The sequence below is a fragment of the Grammomys surdaster genome, unplaced genomic scaffold (genome assembly GCF_004785775.1).
Source record: "Grammomys surdaster isolate TR1022 unplaced genomic scaffold, NIH_TR_1.0 63, whole genome shotgun sequence".
NCBI lineage: Eukaryota > Metazoa > Chordata > Mammalia > Rodentia > Muridae > Grammomys > Grammomys surdaster.
Window position 1 is genome coordinate 16,752,392 of NW_021604565.1, and position 9,552 is coordinate 16,761,943.

Consider the following 9,552-nt stretch of genomic DNA (forward strand, 5'->3'; position numbering starts at 1 on the left):
CTCCCTCTGTGAATGTGTGTGTATGAGAGATGTGAGAGCCGGTTCTCAGGAATTCTTGGCATTTTTGCAGTATATTGCTGACATATAACTGCACTATTCCCATATCAGCTGACTTACTGACAAAAATAAAAAATTAACAAGTCAACATGTGTTCAGGCCAGTGTGACCCTTTCACCAAAAACTAATTAAAGGCATCATTACAGCTGGAGAAAATCAAGAACTGAGAAGCAGTATGCTGTTACATTGGCTTCATAAGGGAATTTCTTAACCTATTTCTAGACTTTGGTTAAAACCACATGTTCTACTGATAGATGAAATAGATGGTATTCTCTTGGCTCCAGAATTAATACGTGATATTCCTGCCAAATCATAGCTTGTCAAGTCCCCAGACGATCTGGGTGAGATGAAAATGCCTATTAGATATGTACTCCTGTTTTTAATCCATCAACTTAAATTGTCACAATGTGTAGATTTAAGTCATTGAGTGGTATGATTTTAAGCCTGAAATGTCTTGTTTCCATTGACTCTTCAAGGGTGTATCCTGGCGAGAACATACCAAGCTGTGGACCTTAAGAAAAAAGGATGGAAGGGCACATTTTGTTCAAAAGAGGTCAAATTCTTTTACTGTGTTAAAGTTCTTGAAGAAATCAATTTCCACGGAGTAAAGGTTTATTTTGGCTCTCAGACATGGGGTTTCAGCTTGAGGTCAGTTGGCCTGTTGCTTTTGGGACCAGAGTAAAGCAGAATTCTAAAGATGAACTCATAGAGGAGGGAGTCTGTTTACTACATGGAGACCAGGATACAGAAATACACAAGAAGGAGGCAATCACAAAGACTCGGTTTCCTCTAGCCAGACCACACCTGTTAAAGGCTGACTGCATTCTAACTGCACCCTATGTTCTAATAGCCTGGCAATCAAACTTTTAATATGTGAATCTATGGGATATTCTTACCCAAACCATAGCAAGCATCCTCTCTGAAAATTGTCATTCTGACTGCAATTGTCTTATAGAACTCTTATTTCATTTCTTAAAGTACAAGCCAAACAATGTGTTTTGGTGGATTTTAAGTACTTTAACTTTTATTATATAACTTACTAAACTCTTGTGTGAAACTGAATAAGAATAAAGACATTTATCAAAACATAGGTATTCTCCTTCCTTTAAAACATGCATCGCACAAGGCAAAACCCATCCCCTTCAGCCACACTCAGCTGCTCTCTCTTCATTTCTTGTTGCTATTCCTAGCTTAGTGATTTTCCGGATGTCACTTGTCTCTGTCTCAACATCCCGGTATGATACTGATCATGCTTTTGTTTATGAATGTATGATGTAAGAATTAATCATGTTTTTCTTAAAATGGAAAAAATGTTTTCTTAATGTCTGGTTTCTTCTACTTATAATTTTCCCATTTAGGAAAATCTTGTTGCTTCTAAGATGTATGGTAATGTTGTCGATACACTTTCACATTCTAATGTTGGTGTGGGACAAACTGTGAGGAAAATAAATGTCTATTCCCCTAGTTTGAGTTTATGGAGAAAAATCTTTAACAAATTATGAGTCACAGTCAGATCTCTGGAAAATTAATATAACATAATTTTAAAATGAGTTTCTGGTGTCTTTGATTCAAGAGATATTTCTGAGTCTCAGGTACATAATAATGCCTATTGGTCTACAGGAATTTACAATGCTAAGGGCATTATAAGGTATAGTTTTCCTTTTGTGGTTTTTTTTCACACTGGCCTATTATATTCTCTAAATTTTTTCCCCTTCCCTTCTCCCTCTTGCTCTAGCCCAGCTCCCTCTGCCCCGGCTCACTCCAGCCCTGCTCCTTCCAGGCCCCGCTCACTCTGGCCCTGCTCACGTTGGCTCAAAGTATACTGTAGCTGTCTTCAGACATCCATAGGAGGCCATCAGATCTCATTATGGATGGTTGTGAGCCACCAAGTGGTTACTGGGATTTGAACTCATAACCTCCTGAAGAGCAGTCGGTGCTCTTAACCGCTGAGCCATTTCACCAGCCCCCCACCCCCCGCAAAAAAAATCTTTCCTTACAAACACATCTCATATATTCTTTAGATCTTGAGACATCTAAGGTTCCTGCCACTACTATAAACTATACTATTCAAATGTACACGAAGCCCTCACCAGAGTTTATTCTGTATCGCCTTAACGTTCAGGGCTTTTCTTATTTATAAGCTCTTTTGCTTCCTATAAGTGTTCTTACTGCTCCTACAGAATTTTGCTGATGTTAAAGGACACAGTAGTTAGGCCAGAAAAATAAAGCTGAGTTTCCTAACAGTTCAAGTTTGATAGGCATTATATTAAAGCAATACAATTATACCAAAAGTCTTGGCCGGACGCATGGGTTATAACAATGGGTATGGACTTAAGCATCAGCCTCAAGGATCGTGGAAGGATCAAAGACACAAAGCAGGTAAGTGTCCCCAATCACTAACTGAACCATATGACCCCAGGGTACGCTGGCTTCACAGGTGTTCTGAGGATTTCATGGGGTCAAGTGTAGGACAGTGAGTTCTTCGTTCCATCACCATGCTTAAGTAGCTCTACCCTTGGGGTCATCTTACCATGACTTCTATTTGACTTCGTGTTTGCACACATGTGCATGCTTTTGCGTGGTTTCCACCTAACCTAGTCAAATGTTTAGGACCAAGCTGCCTTAAAAAGCAGAAACAAAACATTAGTTTTCTAGTTCTATCATCCAGGTTCCACTTAGGTTTTTAGAATAGCCGTGTATCAGACTCCATGTCAAGTCTAGAGGAGTCAGACTCATGCAGAGCTGAACACAAGGCAAGGTCAGATGTTCTTTATTTGAGGTACAATTATTTTGATTGAAATTATCCCAAGATTCTTTATTCTTTTTTGTTGTTACATTTTTCGTTTTTTGAGACAGGTTTCTCTCTAAAACCCTACCTGTCCTGGAACTCACTCTGTAGACCAGGCTGGTCTTGAACTTAGAGATCTGCTTGCCTCTGCCTCTGAAGTGCTGGGATTAAAGGTTTGTACCATCACTTCCAGGCTTCTTTATTCTTAATAAAGAAAATTCTGAAGATCTCCCTCTATGGTAACTGAATCCTCTCTGACAACCCAGCCCCATCACCAGGACCTTCCCTTAAGTTCCTCTTATGTGTCAGACACACAAGTGTGATAATCCTTCCGGGTTCTGTGTCATTCCCCACAACTGTAGGGTTTTGGCAACTTCCTCAAGACTTAGCTCAAATGTTATCTCCTCTGTGACTGATTCCATGACTCCAAGAGCTCAGTCAGGCCTTCACTTCTGTAGGCTTTTATGGAAATTTTTATACAATCCTTTCCTCCCTAATGGTGCATAATATTTTTGATTTTTATTATAATACCTACCAAACTGTATTCTTAAAAGCAAAGAATTTATCTTATGCCATTCAATTTTTCAATGTAACCATTAATGCCTGACACACACTTGATGCATCCCAGATATATTTTTGAATAAATAAATGAATTATGAGAGCTGCACATGGAGGTCGATGGTGGATTAGTTTTATAATCAGCACGGTGAACACACTGTAGTATTAAGCAATTATCTTGTGGTAGGGCACCTGGTACAAATCTGTAAATATATTGGCCAGCAATTCAGAGTGATTAGTGTAACTAATTTCCTGTAATTAGAAGGAAGACCCCACTTTATAGAATTTAAAGGATACATCAATTACACAACTGTCCAACATGAAAAAAGTCGTGACTTTTGCAGTAATAACGAGAGCATATCACTCTCACAAATTAGTTAAATAGGCTAATCAAAAAGGTATTTTTTCTTTTGATTTATTCTTTTCTTATACAATACACCCTGAGCAGAGCCTCCTCTCCCTACACTCCTTCCAGTTCCCCACCACCATCTCGCCCGCCTCTCCCCCAGATTCATTCCTCCTCTGGTTACCTACAGAAAAGAGCAGGCCTCCCAGGGACATCAAGTGAACACAGAATAACAAAATGCAATAAGACTAGGCACAAACTCTCATATCAAATCCGGACAAAGCAATGTAGTAGGAGGAAAAGGGTACCGAGAGCAGGCAAAAGAGTTAGAGATACACCCTACTCCCACTGTTAAGAGTCCCACAAAAACCCCATGATCAACAACCACAACATATATACAGAGTACCTAGCACAGACCCATGAAGGCTCCATGATTGCTGCTTCAGTCTCCATGAGTCCTGCTTAGCTGAGTCTGCTGATCATGTTCTTCTGGTGTCCTAGACCCTGCTGGTTCCTAGAATACTTCTTCCCCCTCTTCTGTGGGCTTCTCAAGCTCTGCCTAATGGTCGGCTGTGGGTCTGTATATCTGCTCCTATCAGCTGCCAGAGGAAGCCTCTCTGATGATGATTGGGCAAGTGTAGCAGAATATCACGTTCATTGACCTTTTCGCTTGCTTGTTTAGCTTGTTGTGATTGGTTCTACCCCAGGTCTCTGGGCTTTCCAGCTTCCAATACCTGGCCATCCAGGCTGTGTTGAGCATGGGCTCCCTCTCATGATGTGGGTTTTTTGGTTGGACATACCCACAAGCTCTGGGCCACCATTGTCCCAGCATATCTTGCAGGCAGGGAAGGTTATGGGTTGAATGCTTTGTGTCCCAGTCCCACCACTGGATGCTTTGCCTGACTGTAGAAGATTGCCAGGTCAGGTTCTTTTTCCTCCATTACTAGGAGTCCTCACAGACCAAGGAGAATGACAAAGCAGGTGATAAGATTTAAGGATTAGACTGAGACAAAGGCACTTGTAAAGGTGACATAATTGTACATACATAATGTCCTATAGGACACTCATAGAGTTACCAGAGGAAAGTATATTAGAGAAGATTAAATGTACAGAAAATGATGTGTGCAAAGGTTTATTTCAGGGCGGTGCCTGAGATTCTGGATCCAGAACCAGGCTGCCTGGGTCTGAGAACCAGTTCTGTTCCATTCTAGCTGCATAATGTGAGGAAATATTTTAATCTCTCCATTTCCCAATTGCTTTATCTTTCAGGTGAGGATGATTATGGTACCCATCCTGTAGAACTGACAGGGAGAGACACAGCATACTCTCCAAACTGCTGTCTTTTATAGGTACTCACCAATTTATTCCCAGGACTCTAAGCTTATCCTATTTTCAAAGCATTTTTTAGTATGTATTCTCATGGGGATGTCATTTTTCTGTATGTTTTCCATGTCTTCTATATGGTTCTGTTCACTTGCTGCATCTGCCATACCAGTGTTTTGTTTTATGGTAACAAATGAAAATGATGACATTGGTGGGTACAGAAGTATCACCAAGTCTACTCGTAGCCAAGGCCAGGGATGACTAGGTCTGCTTCCAGCCAAGGCCAGGGATGACTGCATAACCCTGGTTTTACTTATTTTTTCTATATTGCTTAGAAGTCCTATGTATTGTCTGAGAAGTCTGTGAATTAGCTCTTACTGTTGAATTTACGGCTAAAATAAGCATATTTAATTATAAACCATTAAACAAAAGCTAAGTGCTGAGAAAAATTATTAAAAGCATCTGTGTGATGATGATTGTATTCCAAGCTTCATAATTAGCCTGGGATTCAATAATTATTGCATTGGCTTAGTGCTGTTTCCTGCTTTAGCTTGACAAACAGAGCCAAAGACACAACAATTTTTCTTCAACTCTATGCAAAGTCCATTGTCTTTTCAGAATGTAACACAGAACCATCTCAAATAATTTTCTTTAGAATCTAACTTGGAAAGTAAGTATCCAGCTGATGAAAATTACTGATGTTTTGAGAGTTGATAAAAATAAAATCAATTAATGAATGCCAACAAAGTACGTTATTGTATATATTAGGAAATAAAAATTATGATTTTTGATCTCAAAACTCACTATTTTGATTCCAGGCATTGAACTGTGAACTGCATACTATTATTATATTAAAAAGCTTTACCTCTCACCCACTACGTATGGACTATTCATATGGGCTGTTTGTAGAAAAGTAACAACAACAAAAAAGCCCCAACCAAATAAAACAAAACCAAAATCAAACAAACAAAACCAAAACCAAAAAAATCCCAAATCCAAAACAAAACAAGAAAACCATGAGGTGGGCTTGGTGGCTCACACCTTTTATCCCTGCACCCAGGAGGCAGAGGGACAGTCGGTCTCTGAGTTCAAAGTCAGCCTGGTTTACAGAGTGAGTTCCTGGACAGCCAGGGCTACACAGAGAAACCTCTGTCTTGAAACAAAAACAAAAGCAGGAATAAAAAAAAGGAAGAAAGAAAAGAAGAATAAAAAGGCTTGTGTTTGGAGTTCAGTTTAATGTTGCTGTGAAATTTCACAATTACTGCAACTTAATCCATGGCCAAGCTAAAGGACTCCCTACCTAAGAATACACTGAGACGGAGGGCAAAGTGGTTTCAATGTTCAGAAACTGGAAGTGAGAATAAGCTTCGTAAGTATTAAAGGAGCATGAGATACCATAGTCATGGCATCCTTGAGCGACAGGATCGCCGCAGACCAGCAGCTAGGGCAGTCTTGCCGGATGAAGTTCCTGTCTCATTACAGCCAAGTGAATGGATTAAAAACAAAATGATGATTTTTAATAACTAGGTTTGAGGTGATGTCTATGCATGACTCCATGACACTTGAAACAGTGAAACACATATTGCATAAAGATAGAGGATTGAGCAAAAACATCTACACCCAGCTGGATTACCACTCAACAACAATAAAAGGTTTTAAAAGACCACACAAAGGAGCTTTTGCTGCATAACATGAATGCAGTAGTTTAAAACCATAGCCATGCATTTTCAGATTCTACATAGTGTGAGCTTGGTGCAAATCGTCTTTTTTTTCCTGATCTCAACAGTGATGGTGATGTTCACATGTTTGCTGTCAGGGGCAGGTCAGCCACAGCTTTGTTGATCTTGGCTGCACTCTCCTTTCATGTGTCTTGGACCTCAACTGGGACAACTGAGCTGCTCAGTTTCTCTCCTTTGGGCCATGTTAGGCTGCTGGGCCTCACATATGAAGAAGGGGACCCCTAGAATGTGGTCAGACTAATGCAAATCTTTGTGAGGTTGCTCCTTGGACTTGACATGTTACCTCATTTTATTGACCCAAGTAAGTAGCAAAGTCTACTGAGATATTAGGGGTGGGGAAATTGGCTCTGTTACTCAACTACAAGAGGTACAAATTTAAATAGCAGAACTCACAAGTGATGAAAGGATTGTCTATAGATATGTCTATAATCAATCTACCGCAAAGATGTACATCCTTAAGGACAAGCAGAGCAGAAGATAATAGTAATGACGTTTGAAAACGGAAAAGAAAATGAAAGAGTAGACATTCATTAACTTAGAATCACTTAAGGACCCCATTCTTAAATGTGCTGTGGAAAAAGCCAGGGAAAACCCAATGAACTAATGTACTTCACAAAAGCTTCTAAAATGACAGAAACCAATGTACCAGATGCATGTGGGGATGAATAGATGAAAGTATAGATAAATGAGTCCAAGAGAGTTCATTGAAGTTCTCCTTAAGGAGTTTTGCATTAACCTTCAGTCTGCAGTTATTGATTGTCACGCCTCCTTCCTTACCTTAAAGATGCAGGAGTATTGGTCTTATCTCATAGGAGGATAAGCGTTGGTTTTGTTAACCCCCTGCTATGGTTGGGATGTGGTTTTAGTATGTTCTCCAAAGATTCACGTGCTGGAGGTTTATTTTCCAATTGGCAATGTGGAATCTATAGAGGTTGAAGGTGAATCCCTGTCACGGAAGACACTGTAGACTTTGGACAAAGGATTCAGAAGACTCTAAGCTGAAAGTCTTCTCATTCTTATAGTATCAAAAAGTACTTTGAAAGTACTTCTACCAAGGGAGGAACACAATTAATCATCCCTTCTTACTTTGATGCCTATGAACTATAACAAGGACCAGCATGGCAAATTATCTGTAAAGATGCAATAAGTAGGACTTACTTGTTGGAAGCAACCAGCGGTTATCCAATTGGACTGAAGGACCACTCAGTAGGAGGTGTTTGGTACTAGAAACCTAGTCAAATACCTGGGTCTAGTGAGGCCACGGACTGTAGAATGCTATCGTCTAAAATGTATCCTAAAACTTACCCTCATGCTCATGGATCCTTGTAGCCCTCAGCCCTAGTCTAAGAAGCTTCTCTTTACAGCAGATGGAGGGCATTAAAGAAAACCACGGCAGGTCCTACTTTAGAGATCAGCGAGAGGTGCAGTGCCCAGCCCCAATGGATATACCTGCAGCACAACTCCTGCAGGTAAGGCTAGGGAACTACTAGAAATGGGATACAGAGACTGTAAAAGCGAAGGACTAGGAAGTTTGGTGGAGAGTATATCTCCAAGAAATGTCACAGGAGCCATGCCCATAATGCCTCAACAAGATGGCTGCCTAAACAAGACTTGAGCAATGACAACATTAACAGACAAGTTAAGGCCAAAGAGGGAAAAGTCACAGAATTCCACCCCTGGCCAAAGAATTGCAGATAACTATGGACTTCTGGGAGAAAGAGAAACTTCCTCTCTGAGGGATGAGCCACCTAGCTGGTTATCCAAGACAAGGTGGTCAGCTCTGAAGCAATATAGATGCAAGCTATATTAACTGGACTCGTCGGGCTATGTTTATATATTTATCCATAATAAGAGTAACAAAAAAGAGGCCATCGATTTGAGATGGGAAATTAGCCTGGGTTATGTGGATGGGCTGACATTATCAGAGGAGTTCTTATAAATGAAATGAACAGGCTGACCTGGGAAAGATTGGAAAGACAGGAAGGAGGGGAAGTGGTATAATTTAACTAAAATATTTTAATAAGAATAAATTTAAAAGGGATACCTAGTAGAATGGCATTAGGTCCTTGGTCAGGTGTGCTCTGATGGGTTAGTGCCATTATTTCAGATTACTCTGGATGTTTCTTATCCTTCTACTTATGGAGAAGCTACAGTAGAAAGAGCGAGACTGACTGCTGAGCCTCCTCGGCTCTTGGGTTCTCACAGTGAATCTCTCCTTCTTGATTATAACCCTGTCCAAATATCATCTGCCCTATGCAGCCAAGAGTGTCCCCATCAGAGCCCAAACAGATAAGACTGCTTAGTCTTGGATGTCTAGCCTGCACACCTGTGAGATACCTAAGCATTATTTTCTTTTCCCCTTGGCATATATTTTGTTAAAGAAACAGAAAATAAGATGGAAGACATCTTAAGCCTAAGTGAGAACTAAGGCATTATGGGACGCAAACTAATGGATATCAAAGATGTTCACTTCACTGAGGTGGGACATTGTAATCCCAGCTGTCAGGGTGACTGAGGCAGGAGGATTATAAGTTCAATGCTTACTTGGGCTATGTAGCAAATTCAAAGACAGCCTGGGCAACTTGGCATGATCCTGTCTCAAAATGTAATAATAAAAAAGTAGGGCTGAGATATAGCTCAGTGGCAGAGTGCTTCTTGCTTAGTATGTACAAGACCCTAGATTCAGTCTCCAAACACACACACACACACACACACACACACACACACACACACACACACAC

The 9,552-nt window shown here is 40.4% G+C and overlaps 1 pseudogene; it reads left to right on the forward strand.

Moving 5' to 3' along the window:
* The first annotated feature begins 2,363 nt into the window (after positions 1-2,363).
* LOC114620961 overlaps positions 2,364-9,552 on the forward strand; it is a 109,214-nt pseudogene continuing 102,025 nt past the window's right edge.